Source organism: Sminthopsis crassicaudata, chromosome 6 (genome assembly GCF_048593235.1).
Source record: "Sminthopsis crassicaudata isolate SCR6 chromosome 6, ASM4859323v1, whole genome shotgun sequence".
In the NCBI taxonomy this organism is placed as follows: domain Eukaryota; kingdom Metazoa; phylum Chordata; class Mammalia; order Dasyuromorphia; family Dasyuridae; genus Sminthopsis; species Sminthopsis crassicaudata.
In genome coordinates, this window is record NC_133622.1 from 142,175,518 (window position 1) to 142,190,471 (window position 14,954).

The 14,954-nt window shown below is 34.2% G+C and overlaps 1 protein-coding gene across 6 annotated transcripts in view; it reads left to right on the plus strand.

Annotated features, from left to right (window-relative positions):
• BMPR1B (bone morphogenetic protein receptor type 1B) overlaps window positions 1–14,954 on the plus strand; it is a 497,487-nt gene that overhangs the window by 93,246 nt on the left and 389,287 nt on the right. For all 6 annotated transcript variants that reach the window (XM_074275372.1, XM_074275374.1, XM_074275378.1 and 3 more), the window contains one exon: window positions 2,191–2,266. The gene's annotated coding sequence lies outside the window, so the exon portion shown is untranslated. The remainder of the gene's footprint in view (window positions 1–2,190; window positions 2,267–14,954) is intronic.

The window sequence follows — 14,954 nt, forward strand, 5'->3', positions numbered from 1 at the left end:
AGCATTTTTTTGCTAGAAAAATAGCTGTTTTGATTATCTTTGAATATATGTGGAGATTTTCCCTATGAAAAATTCAACATCTCCAACATTCACTGCCATTATTTTGGAAGATAAAAATTATTTTAGAGTTTTTATTACCATCTAAGAATTTGGCTCTCTAACAGGAGTTGAGGGAGGGAATGAGATTAAAGATAAAATTTAACTGTACTTCCACCGATGGGACTAAGTTGCTTTTTTAATATAGCTGACAGTTGATATACATGCATGGTACGTGTACACGGACAGCATTTAATGTGATTGCAAATCTAGTCTACAGGGTTTGGGGCTACTTATATTGAGTTCTTTCAATCATAGAGATTAAATAAGACTGGATTTCACTCCATTTGTTTCATCACAATTTCCCAAATTGCATAAATTCTTGGCTTTTAGAGCCTTTTACTGTATAAAAATATATGCTACCTATAGGCAATAGAATTTTTTTTAAGAGAGTTTGTTTTTATTGTAAAACAGTGATTCTGTTCCAAAGAATATGTGGGGTGATAGCAATGTAATAAATGATAATAATCTACATTTATTAAGTAGAGTGCTGGATAAGATAAGTTTACATGATACAGTCTCTGTTTTTATAGCTTACTTGATACCAACATAGATAACTACAAACTACAAACGCACCTAGAATACCTCCTTCTTATACTCATAACTTTCATGATTGCTACTCTGTAAGCCTCAATTTTCTCATTTGTAATACATTGTTGATGGAGTTGTGAACTGATTTCAACCAATCTGGAGAGCAATTTGAAACCATGCCCAAAAGGCTATCAAACTGTGTATACCATTTGATCCAGAAGTTCTCTACTGGGCCTCTATCCAAAAGAGCTCATAAAAAAGGGAAAAGGACTTATGTGTGCAAAATGTTTGTAGTAGCCTTTTTTGTTATGACAAGAAACTGGAAACTGAGTGGCTGCCCATCAGTTGGAGAATGGTTAAATAAGTTATAGTATATGACTGTTATGGAATATTATTGTTCTATAAGAAATGACCAGCAGGATGATTTCAGAAAGGCCTGGAGAGACTTCCATGAACAGATGCTAAGTGACGTGAGCAGAACCAGAAGATATTGTACATAGCAACAGCAAGATTATATGATAATGGATTCTGATAGGTGTGGCTTTTTTTAACAGTGAGGTGATTCAGGCTATTTCCAATGGTCTTGTGAAGAAGAGAAGCATCTGAATCCAGAGAGAGGACTGTGGGAACTGAATATGAATCACAGCGTAGTATTTTCACTCTTTTTGTTGTTGTTTGCTAGAATTTTGTTTTCTTTCTCATTTTTTCCTTTTTGATCTGAGTTTTCTTGTACACCATGATAATTGTGAAAATGTGTATAGAAGAATTGCACATGTTTAACATATGGGATTACTTGCTTTCTAGGGGAGGGGGTAGAGGGAAAGGAAGGAAACAAAAATTGGAACACAAAGTTTTACAAAGGTGAATGTTGAAAATCATCTGTGCATATGACTTGAAAATAAATAGTTTAATAAAAAAGAAATATAAGTAGAGATTGCAGAGTTAATTAAATATCACACTGATGTACATTTTATTAGAATGAGGTGCTAATGATATGGGAGCTGAGAGGCCTCTAAAAGCATCAGAAGTTTGCTTTTCTTGCATTTAATTTTAGTAAATTAATGACAAAAAATAAATGCTGTTAATAGGAATCCAGCTTTTTAAATATCTCTCATTGCTTTTCTTACTTTCCATTTCCCAATAAACAGATGATGAGGAAAATTATATCAATAAAACTCTAAGTTTTAAAATATCTCTTAGTATTTATGTCCATCCCTCAGTTTATATTTAAAATAAAATACAAAAATATATATAAAGAAAAAAAGCCTAAGCGTTTAATCATCAGTGTTTATGTCTTTTGGAGGAAATGTGGTAGGGTATTAACTTTGAAACCACATTAGTGTTTGGAATTCCATTATGTATCACATTATTTTTTTCTATGTTTATAAAGGTGATGGACCAGCAAAACATGTGAAGTGTTATATTGTAAATACATTTTCCTCCTACTATTTGGGGATAACTAGAAAGTTATTCCATAGACATAGAAAGAGATTACTAACTATTGTTTCCTTATTCTAAAACATGAACATAAACAGTAAACTTCATCTTTTTATTTGCTTACAGGGTAGAATTCAAACTTTTTTTTTAATTCCTGGAAGTTAAAGAAAAGGAAGGTCAATTTAGTGCTTTACTGATAAAGGTAAGATTACACCTATTCTTAAAGAGTGAAGAAGTTTGTTTTATATGCTTTTCTTTTCTTTTTCTTTCTTCTTCTTCTTCTTTTTTTTTTTTTTTTTAACTAGCTAGAACTTTACAATATGTCAAAGTGAACTTGGTGATAACTTATTTTATACAATGAATGGAATGTGTAATTGTTCCTTTAGTTATCAGTAGGTCCACAAGAGATAAGAAAATGGAAGTAAGTCAGCATGACAAAGTGGTTGTCAAATTGTTACATAATTAGAAAGTAACCCATGCCTTTCATTTGACATATTGGCTTTCACAGCCAACCTATTCAGCAAATATTTATGTACTATTTAACACCTTTTGCCAAATATAGCCTTATAGCTGATATCATCAAGATAACATTGTCCAGGCAAATAGAACCTAGATTTAAAAAAAAATACTTAAATTTAATTAATCGAATTAGCTACATAACCTTGGGAAAGTCACCTAAATTTTCATTTGCCACATCTATGCAATATTCATTGGAATAGATCATAGGACCATAGAGCCAGGATGGAAAAAAAATCTAGGTGGAGATCATGAAGTCCAACTCCCTCATTTTACAGATGAAGAAACTGAGAGAACTTCAATGACTTCCCCAGGGTCGCAGGTGTGATCAGTAGCAGAGCCAGGGTTCAAATTTATGTCCAGAACACTTTCCTCATGTTCTTCTAATAATCTTTGTGACAACTGATTTTTTTTTTTTCTTTTAAACTTTGAAAAGTACAGGAAATAGAGAGATGGTTATCAGGGATGGCAGAATCCTTGATAATTTAGTGTTATTCTACAGTTTAATTTCTTATTTTCTCATACATGTAATGCCTGTTTAGCACTTAATTGTGCTATTACTTCTTGTGTACTCTTTATGGAATATCTTTAATGGTGGTCCCATCTTGCTTATTAGCTATCATGAATTTTTCAAAAGACTTAAATCCTTCTAGATTTAATACAGATAAAATGTTCAACAATTGTTAACAAAAATGAGATTAAAAAATAAGATTCCTGAAGCAAAAAACAAATATAAATCAATTGTATTTGAATCATACTTATGGCTAGATGCATTTTTCATCATCTAAGATTTTAAAGTGTATTGTTAAGGGTCAATTCTCCAAGAGCCTCCACATCTACGGATCATAACATCTGAAAGAGTTGCAAGGCAGCCTTTGCTGATAGGGGTGTTGTGGACTAGGCATGAGATACATTGGAGGCAGAGGGAAAAGGAGAGAGGTCAGACAATGCAAAGGCCTCCAGTCAGAGAGGTCAGAGAACAGCAACTGCCTCTCAGTCTCCTTGTATCATCCTCTCACAGGAGGAGATCCATTCTGGGTTGGAACCCCAACAGCCACTGTCAGGTGACTCCTGTGTATTCCAACAGCTCTCCCTTGTATTCCAACAGTATATGAATCTAAAAAGTTTCATTTGGTGCCTATTGAGGTTCATTTTTATTTCAGGAATAAAATCTTTACTCATGTTTTCACTTCTCACTGAGGCATTGTCACCTGTTTTAAAAATGAATCATTTATTTTTCTTTGAGTATTTGTTTTGGACTTCCACTTGTTGCCTCTCTGGCTTTATGCTAATTTCCATTACTGTCTTTCAATGACATATAACATGATTTTGATTGTTATTTTTGGGTAGCTAGTTGGTACAGCAGATATAGTGCTAGCTCCTGGAGTGATGAAAGCTCATCTAGGTGAGTTAAAATCTGGCCTTGGACCCTATCTCAATGATCCTGGAGAAGTCACTCAGTGCTGTTTTTCAGTTTCCTCATCTGTAAAATGAGGTGGAGAAAGAAATGACAAATCACTGCCAAGAAAATGCCAAATGTAGTTAGGAAGAGTAAGACATGACTGAAAAAAAAATTAACCACCATATTATATTCACTTTCTTTTCTAAGTTATCTTGGCTTGTCAATTGATAGTATAATAAAGAAATCACATTTCAGACCTTCAACTTGGCAGAGCTCTTACTGGTGTGGAGATATTAGACTTGGTTTGAAGAGCCATGGGAAAACAAAACAATAAAAGTAAAAAAAAAAAAAATGTTCTAAGTGCTTTACAAATCTTATCTCATTTGATTCTGAGAGGTAGTAAATGCTTCATTTTAGGATTTGCAATAGTGAAAAAGAGGAAAACCATTCATGGTCTCACACTATGCTGTACATCTTGGGAGAGCAAAGCAAGAAGTTAGAGGAAGGCTAGGCATGTTCCTCAGGACTAAATTCTAAATGGGAAGTCAACCTGAGAGAACTTTTTAGAATGAATTTCTATTGACCCCAGAGGAAACAAATTTGATCATGAGAAAAAGGAGGGACTACCTAAAAGATTAATGGGGATACCTATGAAATCCAACATAAATTTTAAAAGTATAGTAGCAAGGGAAGTAATTTAGGGTGAATATAAAGGCTGAACACCCATACCCTTCCCACCCTCCCAAAAATCTCCTCCCACACATCCACATACACACATTTCAAGAAAAATGACAGGAGCTTTAAAACTCAAAGCTGAGCTTAACAAAGAAATCCAAAAACAAAAGAAACCCCCCCCACTTTTTTTTTTTTTTAAATATATGCTAGAAAAGATAGAGGATTTAAGATAACATTGGATCACTGCTCAGGACAAATGGTAATTAACTAAACAGCAGAATGAAAGCAGTACTGCCTCTCAGTTATAATTTTGTTTGTTTTTCCTTGCCAAAGGAGAAAAATACTTTTTGGACTGAGGTAGAAACATGGTTAATAAGGGAGTTAGTAAGAGAGAACCTAACAGTAACCTTGTTCAGATAATCTGTATCTTTTGGTACTGAAAGAGATGTTCCTTATGATTGTCAAACTACTGTCAAATTAATTATTAGTATTGATTGTGGGAAATGGCACAAATATTGCAGCATTAGGAATGTGCAAATGAACCTATTTTCAAAAAAAGAAAGATAATAAAGTAAACTATAGGCTAGTGAAACTCCTGAATATTTGAAAAAAGGAAGCAGTAATAAAGGGCTAACATAGCTTCATGTAGAACAGGTCCATACCACAAACAAAATCAGGATAAGTAAGAAAGCTTTCAGTTGGGGAAAATAAATTTACATCAAATGTTTATGTTAAGGTTCTGATAGCCTGAATATATCTATCTATCTATCTATCTATCTATCTATCTATATCTATATCTAATATCTATATCTATATCTACATTTATATCTATATCTATACATAGATATAGATATAGATATAAATATAGATATATAGGGATACTATTATATATCTCTCATATCTATCAATATATTTATCAATCAGTCAACCTGTCTGTCTGCCTATTTATTATCTATCATCAAGATCCATCTCCAGGATTCAAACAAAGAAACTGAAAAGAAGAATTACCTACTACAAATAATCATATGAATGTTTGCTGCTCCAAATCATTAATAAGTAAAATATGCATAAAACAACCCTGAGGCTTTGACTCATGCTTATTAAATTGGCAACAATAACAAGATGAGAATAGTAAATGAAAGAATTATAAAGAGCTATGCAGACTTATACATCTTAATGCAGTTGTGAATTGGTCCAAGATGGAAAGCAATTTGAAATGTTTTTGGAAATAGAGGAACTATATCTTACTAAAACATTTTTTTTCCCTTTTAAGATAACCTTCTCTTATGTTTGAAAAGAATAACCTGACTAAAACTGTAGCTCAATTTTTGTGTTCTGTTCTATATATTTGATGCTGTATTGCTTGCATTTCAAAGAGTCTGATTTAAAGGCATTAATCTAATCTGATGAACTTCTATAGAAAAGAAAAGCCAGATAAGAATTCCTTAACTTGTAAAGTGAAAGAAGATAGAACAATCTATTGTATGATTTTAATCCTCTTAGCCTCCAGATTCAAACATAGTTAGCACATTAATTTCAAGGGAAAGTGTACTTAGGAAGAAAAGTTTGATGCAGTAGCCATTTGGTGAATTGCTCACAGATACCTTTAAAATCTGACTTTGAAGGAAGCTTTTGAAGAAATTGTTTATCATAGGGTCTCACATAAGTTGCATCATTGTATAAATAAACTTGCCTGATGGGGGAAAAATAAACATTATATCTGGTAACAGGATTATCACTGAATATACACTTGCAGTTGAAAGCTTTAAGGTTACATTAAAGTTGAAAGTTGTTTGGAAAATCTCATCTCTTCCAGCTGTGGGTTATCAAATAGACACTCCAGGATATAGAAGCCTTACAATTTTCATTTCAAGGGTAATCCTACAAAAACATGAACTACTTTTATTTTTGTGTTTTAAAAATAAATTTTTTTGTTCTGTTATTTATGATAGTTTTTTTTTTTTTTTATTTGCACAAAAATTGGTACTGTGGCATAGTGAAGCAAGCTTTGAAGAATCATTGAATTTGGATTTGATTGCCCTCTTCACTACCACTCCTTAGATGACTTTGGACAAGTCACTCTCAGTTTCCTTAGTTGCCACATATTGAAGTAAAGAACTTGAAATGGATAAAGTTCTACTTTAGTGATTTCATATGCCTCTGCGGTGATCTTGTTGCTAAGGCTCCTTATCTGTGCAGAGCATGCCTATGCAGACCTTTGCTTTCTTGTCTATGTTTTCCATAGTTCTCCTGAAAACCTCCCTGATGTGCTGTTTTTGTCTATTTCTTCTTAATATTCTACTAACAACACTAAAATGTTCTTCCCTGTTTAACACCATTTATAAAAAAAACAGCTTTTAGGCAGAGGATGAAGAGGATCATGGGCCTTCGTTTTATGTGATATATTTAGATTGAAAATCTAATTAATGAGATAGCATGGCATTTTTGAAGGTTAAATAAGGCAACCTTTGGCATCTTGATATCTTTGTTTTCTATTGTAGAATATGATTTTCAATCTATTACAATTCAGCTTAACAAATATATTTTTTTTGGTAAATTTTTAATTCATTTTAAACTTAAACACAAAACAGGAAAAAGAGAAAAAATCATGTACACAGCAGAACATGAGAGAATTCAACATAACATAATAAATTTCTACTTCAAGAAAAAGTGTTTATCATAAGTGCTACATATTATGTTCAGGGCTGTCCACCTTTTTTTGCTTCCTTGCAGATTTTCTTTTGTTCGCCACTGTATACTTTTTACTTTATTTTTTTTTTTCTCTTTCTTTCCCCTCCTTAAAAAAGGCTACAATTAAAATATATTAAATATATTCATGTATATATATACACATTAGATAGTTGATAATTATAAATATACACATATACTTTCATACATCTATATGTAAGATTACATTATGCATATTTCCACTTGTCATCTCTTTCTCCATAGGTGAATAGCATCTTTTTACATATGTCCAAATCTTTCTTCATTTTTTTTTTAAATCAACCAACTCATCATTTTCTATATTCCAATAAGATCATATCCTTTCAGAGAGACTTTCTGCAAAATATTCTGTGTTCCTTAAATTCTTGGCTACATTGGTTTTATTTATACAAGAAATCTTCAAAATAATGGAAGTCATTCATTTTGCAATTCAATAATGCTCTGGTCTTATAGTTTAAGGTCTGATACCACTGCATCTCCTTCCTTTATATCTTTACTCCCTAGTTTCTTTAAAATTCCTGACCTTTTGTTCTTCCAAGTGAACTTTGTTATTATTTTTTCTAACTCAGTAAGTTTATTTTAGTAATTTAATTGGGATGTCATTGAATCCATGAGCAAAACATATTATTCCAGATTATTATTTAAATCTGACTTTATTTGTATAAAAAGTGTTTTATGTTTATGTTAATGTAGTTCCTCTGTCCGTTTTTGGTAGGTATGCTCAGGTATTTTATACTATCTAGTTACTTTAACTCATTTACAACTACATTATTTCATTAATATTATTCAATATTGTTTCTCTATTTTTCTTTTTTATTTAAATCTATTTCAGCTTTAACTTTGTCTGAGATCATGACTAATTCCTCCTGTTTAAAAAAAATAAATTCTATTCCAGTCCTTTATTTTATCTGTTTGTCTCTCATTTTTACTGTTTCCTGCAAGCAACATATTGTTGAATTCAGATACTTATTCTGCTATCCATCTCCATTTTATGGGAAAATTCATCCCATTCAGTAATAAATATACTTAAATACTTCTATATATAAGGCATATCAAGTATGATCCTGGCTACACAATGGACCCAAGATTCTATTAATAGGAACATTTCTCTGTTAATGTATATCAATATCTCTTCCACAACTTATAGTTGTAGAAAGTTGGTTGGAGCATTGAAAGATTAAGTGATTTATTCACAGTCACATATCGAGGAAGGATTTAAATCTAAGTCTTTCTGGGGCAGTGATTAGTTCCCTTTTTTCACTTTGGCGTGCTCTCATACACAAATATGAAAAAAAAAACCAAAAAACAAATTGAAAAACAATCTTTTCATTTAAAAAAATCTCATATTCTATTGAGAGAATATTTATCATATATCATGTTTTAACATGCTATGTTTCATGAAGTATATAAAATAAATTTAAGGAAGCAGAAAGTATTAAAAGCTAGTAAGTTCAAGAATGGTTTCCCTTAGGAAGTGATGGAGGCTAAGTATTCTTAGAGATGCAGGTGATGAAGAAATATATTGCAGAGATATTTTTAAAAGACAGAATAGGCAAGTTGAACTTGTATGGAGAGAATTGGTATTAATAAGCCAGAATGGATGACCAGTAACAAAAAGCTTTAATGTCTAGGTAAAAAATTTATATTTTATCATATGGGCAATAGTGGGGTAATTGAAGTTTCTTGAAAAAGGAAATATGGTCAAAGCTATCATTTAGGGAGATGATTCTGACAGTTGTATGGAAAGTAGATTAGTGAGGGGAGAGATGGAAAGTCCCCTATGAAGTTATTGTAATGGTCCACATGAGATATGCTAAGGATCTAAACTAGGGGAGTAGTCATGTGAAGGGAAAGAAAGAGAATTGTGAAATGTTGCAAAAGTAAAATTGTAATGTCTGGTCTAGCTTTTTGGAGGATGGGCCTTTGTCTTAGCAGGAGAATCACCATGAGGATGATCAGGGATGGAGTCTGGAGTCTGAGGTCAAGTGAGCACACACACACACTCAAGCCTGCTTATTTCAAGTCCTTTCAGCCTTAAACACCTTAGTACAATTACATCACTATAGCACACTGAGCATATGCCAACTGTAGAACCATTACATCACCATACTAAGTACTAAGTTTATGAGTGTTAGAGAACCATTGTCTTGTCAATCACACTGAGTAAACACCCTGCTGTAAGTATCTTTGCTTCAAGTATACTTTTCTCAGAGTTCCCCAATATCTGTGGTCCTCTGCATCTCCCTTTTTCTTTTGTTTTAGAACTCAGGTGGTCAAGCTCTCCCTGATTTTTCAGGAGGGGAAGTAAGAATACCAAAGGGAGATTATCACGCCCTCCCTGGCTTCTCAGGAATGGAGGTGGGCACCAAAGGGAAATGAGGAGTCAAACCAGATATTGTTAGCAGGGTTCCTTTGGACTGAAGAGTCTCATTAACAGTTTTTAATGTCCATGAGTCAATTGCCATATTTATAGGGTTAACAGTCATGCTTTTTCAGTGGCATTTGTAGTCAGAGATGGAACCACCAGATGTTTCTTGGGTCTTTTCCTTTGTTCCAAAGGTCTTTTCAGTCTCTCTCCAATGATCAAGGTGAATACGGCTCATTGGCACCCATCTTATTCATTCTCCATCTGTAGAAATACAAGCAAACTCTCTCCCCCAAACAGTTAATCTATCTGCTCCCTTCCATTCACCACTTTCTAGATCTCTCCACATCACCTGGAGATTATCTAAAGATAGTGGAGCTGCTCGCACTGGATAGTGCCCTTCCAGTGGGTTATAAAATCTGTCTGCCCGAGCCAGTACATCTTTATCAAAAATAAAAAAAAATAATAGTATAAAAAACTAAATTTAAAAGTTCTCTAAGGTTACCTGTGGCTCTCATTTTCTTTTGTTTTTGGAGGAGTGTCTTGATGTCTCTGTTTCTCCTCTCTACTATTGCCTGTCCTTGAGGATTAAAAGGTATACCAGTGGTGTGTGCACAAAAGTGTGCAAAATGTTTAGACGTATATGCAGGTCCGTTATCTGTTTTTATTGCTTGTGGCACACCCATAATTGCAAAAGCTTATATAAGGAATCCAGTGACTTTTTGGGCAGTCTCTTTTCCTGCTGGTATTACAAAGGTAAATTCTGAAAAGGTGTCTACTACAACATGGATAAAAGAGAGAAGACCAAAAGATTCATAATGGGTTACATCCATTTGCCAAATTTCATTGGGTCTCAAACCATGAGGGTTTTTCCCTGGAGGGAGGGTAGGAGAGTGGAAAGGGAGGCAAGCTGTAGGTTTTTACTATGCTCCTAGCTTCCTCTTTTGTTATACCAAATTGTAAATGTAAAGCTTGAATAGCCTGATGATATTTAGAATGAGATTCTTGAGCTGCCTGAAATAAAGGAGTAACTGCCTTTGAATTACCATCAAAAATAGGACCTGAAAGTCCATTATGAGAGTGAACATTCAAGATATAAATCTTACCTTGATGCTTTCTTACTTGCTCTTGAAGTGTCTTAAAAAGCTGATATATATTAGAAGCTATAAATTTTATTTGGGCTGTGGCAATTCTTTATAGCACACCTACTGAATAGGCTGAATCAGATATTATATTTATATATCTTGGATAATAAGTAAGAGCTATAATGATTGCATATAATTCATTCTGCTGAGTGGACTAAAAAGGGGTTCTGACTACTCTCTTTATAATTGTCATGAGAGTATATAGCATAAATGTTATCTTTGGATGCATCTGTAAAGATAGTCGATCCTTTAAGAGGAACCTTAGAAACCTTTCCTTCAAAAATCCATTGCCAATTATGTAATAGCTGGGTTGTCTTTAATGGAGACCTGTGTGTAAAATTTGGATCTGTGGCCAATAAAATTTGCCACTCTGGGATGGTTTCACAGCATACATAAATTTGTACATTGATATAAAAGATGTATATCTTGTCAGGTCTTATCCCAGATAATTGTTCTACTCTCTTAATGCCCTTTAATAAAATTCTAGCCATTAGCACTGGGTCAGGAGTAAGGCTTTGATCTGGTTGTGCTGGGAGGATCACCCACTCGATCACTGTCTCCTTGATGAAGGACTGTTGTGGATGCCTCTTTTGTAGCAAAAATTGATATTTCCAAGGGTTTTTGAATAACTTTCAATTTCATTAGATAAAGTCAGTTCAACATATATCAAAGCCTTTTGAGCTTCTTTTTGTAAGTTGGCATGGTGAGTTTAAAGCACTATCTCACTTTAAAATGTTATATAATGGTTGTAATTGATGCGTAGTTAAGCCTAACACTGGAAACATCCATTGGATATATTCTATCAATTTCTGAAAGTCATTTAAGGTGTCCAACTTCTTTGTTCTTGAAGAAAGGTTTTGTACTGTAGGCACCTTAGGATATATTTCATATCCTAAATATTTAAAAGGAGCATGCCTTTGAATTTTTTTTTTCTGGAGCTATATGCAATTTGTGGTTCCTTAGTGTTTCTATGGTCTTTTGTAGACATGCTTCTAACATTTGCTCCTCAGGTGCACACTCCAAAATATTGTCTATGTAACAACATAACTTTTAGAAATGCTTTTCTTTTTGGAATAGGAGCAGCATCCACATACTATTTTCATTCTATTTTTCATTCCTTGTGGCAAAACTGTCCATTCAAATCTTTTATAAAGGTGAGCTAAATTAACATTGGACATTGAAAAGGCAAATCTTTTCATATCCTCCTTATCCAGAGGGATAGAATAGAAACAATCCTTAACGTCCAAAACCAAAAGAGGCCATTCTCTGGGCAATTGAATAGGCTATGGAAGTCCAGGCTGAAGAGTTCCCATAGTTTCCATCTGTTCATTTACTTTTCTCCTGTACTATATCTAATAAGGCCTGAATTTTTTCACTTGTTAATGGCCACTGTTGCACCCACACTGGTGTATCAGTTTTCCATTGAATGGGAATAGTGAGAGTGCAGGCAGGCCTTCAACAGCCCTGCCTAAAAAGCCAAAGTATTCAATTGTAATCCTTACTGTTCTAAGATGTCTCCTCCCCATAGATTGATGGAGATATTTTTCAACTAAAAAAGGAGTAAAAACTCCTGTTTCACCTTCAAATATCCATCTCAAAGGGGTAGCACTTATTTCAGTTGCTATTGATTCTCCTATGTCAGACATATAGAGGTCTGCCTTAATCTTAGGCCAATTACTGGGCCAATTGGCACCTCTAATGACTGTACAATCTCCACCTACCTTAACCTTATCAGCACTGGACTTAATTCCTTTCTTGTCCAATTCTCCATGCCTTTCAGCTGCTTTATCAGTACCATCTCCCTCCTGCTCTTTCTCCTCATACTTCCTTGTCTGGCTGTTCTTATTAAAATTTTTCCTTGTTTTAGAACTTATGGGATTCTTTAAAGCCAATTGTATTGTGTTTAATACAATTATATATAAGGAATATTTCCTCAGGAATTGAATCAGGACCTTTAGCTTGTAATATTCAATTAGTTGCTCTCCCACTAGTTTCCACATATCTGTCTCTAATTTTTCTTCCTTAGAGAGCCAAAGAGATGTGCACTCTAATATATTTGAGAGTCCAGTGATCTGCTTCCAAGTTACTGACAAACCTTGCTTCTTTATTAACTCAACTATGCATGCTACACACTCCCCTTGGGGTGGGAAAGGTTCTTTTCTTAATTTTTGCCCCATTTCAGCTGAAAAAATGAAAATGACTAGTTTAGCCCTTACCTGCTTATCTATTTTTGTACTCATCCTATTTCTGGGTCACAGAGACTTTTCTACTGAGCTTATGATCACATCAGTTGAACTGCTGAGTGTAGGTCCTTGTGTCCAGACCTCAAAATGTAGTGTACTTCTTTCAGTGCCCCATGCTTGGAGGCCAAAATGTAATGTACAGGCTGGTTTTCTGGAGGATCTCTGGACAGGCCTTGGTATTAGCAGGAGAGTCACCATGAGTCTCGAGTCTGGAGTCTGAGGTTGAGCTGGAGCACACACACACACACACACACCACACCACACACACACACACACACACACACACACACACACACACACACACACTCTCGGCTTATTTCAAGTCCTCTCAGCCCTTAAATACGTTAATACAATTACATCAGTACAGCACTGGGAACATGTGCCAATTATAGAACATTATATCAACATACTAAATATATGTGAACTAGAGAATCATTATCTCATCAGTCACACTGAGTAAACACCCTGCTGTAAGTATCTTTGCTTCAGAGTTCTTTTTTCAGAGTTCCCCAATATCTGAGGTCCTCTACATAGAATCAATAAAATTTGTTATCTCAGCTGATTGGATATGGAGGTAAGTCAAAGTTGATTCTGAGGAATGATTCAATAACCCAATACTGGTATGCTCAACAGAAATAGGGAACTTTGGAGGAGAGTTGGATTTAGCTCAGAAGAGCTTTATTTTGGGCAAGATGGAGTTGAGAAGTAGATGGAACATTTGATTAAAGATGTCTAGTGGGCATTTGTTGAGAGACTGGAGCTCAGATTAGACTAGGTCAGCAATAGATTTGTAGATATGGTTGTCATATTCATTGAAATAGAAATTGAACCATTGGGAAATAATAAGTTCATTTAAGAGAAAGTATTGAGAAAAAGGAGAAAAGAACCAAGGACAGAGTCATGGGGAATAGCCATTAAGGACTGTCCTTAGTATACACTTAGACTGATCTGAGAATTAGTTAGGGTCATGGGAATTCAGAGAGGAGAGGGCAGATATAGAGGGAGACTGGGAAGCCCTGAAATAAGAATTCTCATTGCATACTTACCTGACAAGTGTTAATCCAAACTGTCCTTGAAGACAGTTTGTCTCAGGTTGGGTCTTCACTTTTTGTTAATAGTGAGAAGGAAGAAAACAATTACTTAGTAAGCACCTATTAGTGTCAAGCACTCTTAAGTACTTTATAATTTTCTTTTTTTTTTTTTTTTGTCTCATAACAATTCTGAGACTGAGGTATTTTATTAGCCCCATTTTACCATTAGGGAAACTGAGGTAGACAAAGATTAAATAATTTAATCAGAGCAATAAATTTTGTGTCTGAGGCTGGATTTTTCTTTTCTTTTACTTTATAGCATTTACTTTATACTTTTCAACATCCATTTTTGTAAGATTGTGAGTTCCAATTTTTTAATCTCCCTCCCTTCTTTGTAATGTCCAAGCCCTGGTCTCAGCACGAATGTCACCATGAGGATGGTCAGGAATAGAGTTTAAAGTCTTTATTGTCTTCTTCACAGTCTGTTCACTGTGACTGCTTCACAGTTAGTTCACTCTGACTCCTGTGTCCCTGGTTCTCTCAGCAATTAAATACCCTATTACAATTATATCATTATAGCATACCGAGTTTATGCAAGCTAGATTTATTATATCATTATATCATACTAGATATATGTGAACTAGAGGACCATTATCTCATCAATCACACTGAGTAAATACTTCATTGTAAGTATCCTTGTTTCAAGTATACTTCTCCAGAGTTCTACACTTCTTTACCTTCGTGAGACAGTAAACAATCTGACATAGGTTATGCATGTGCAGTCAT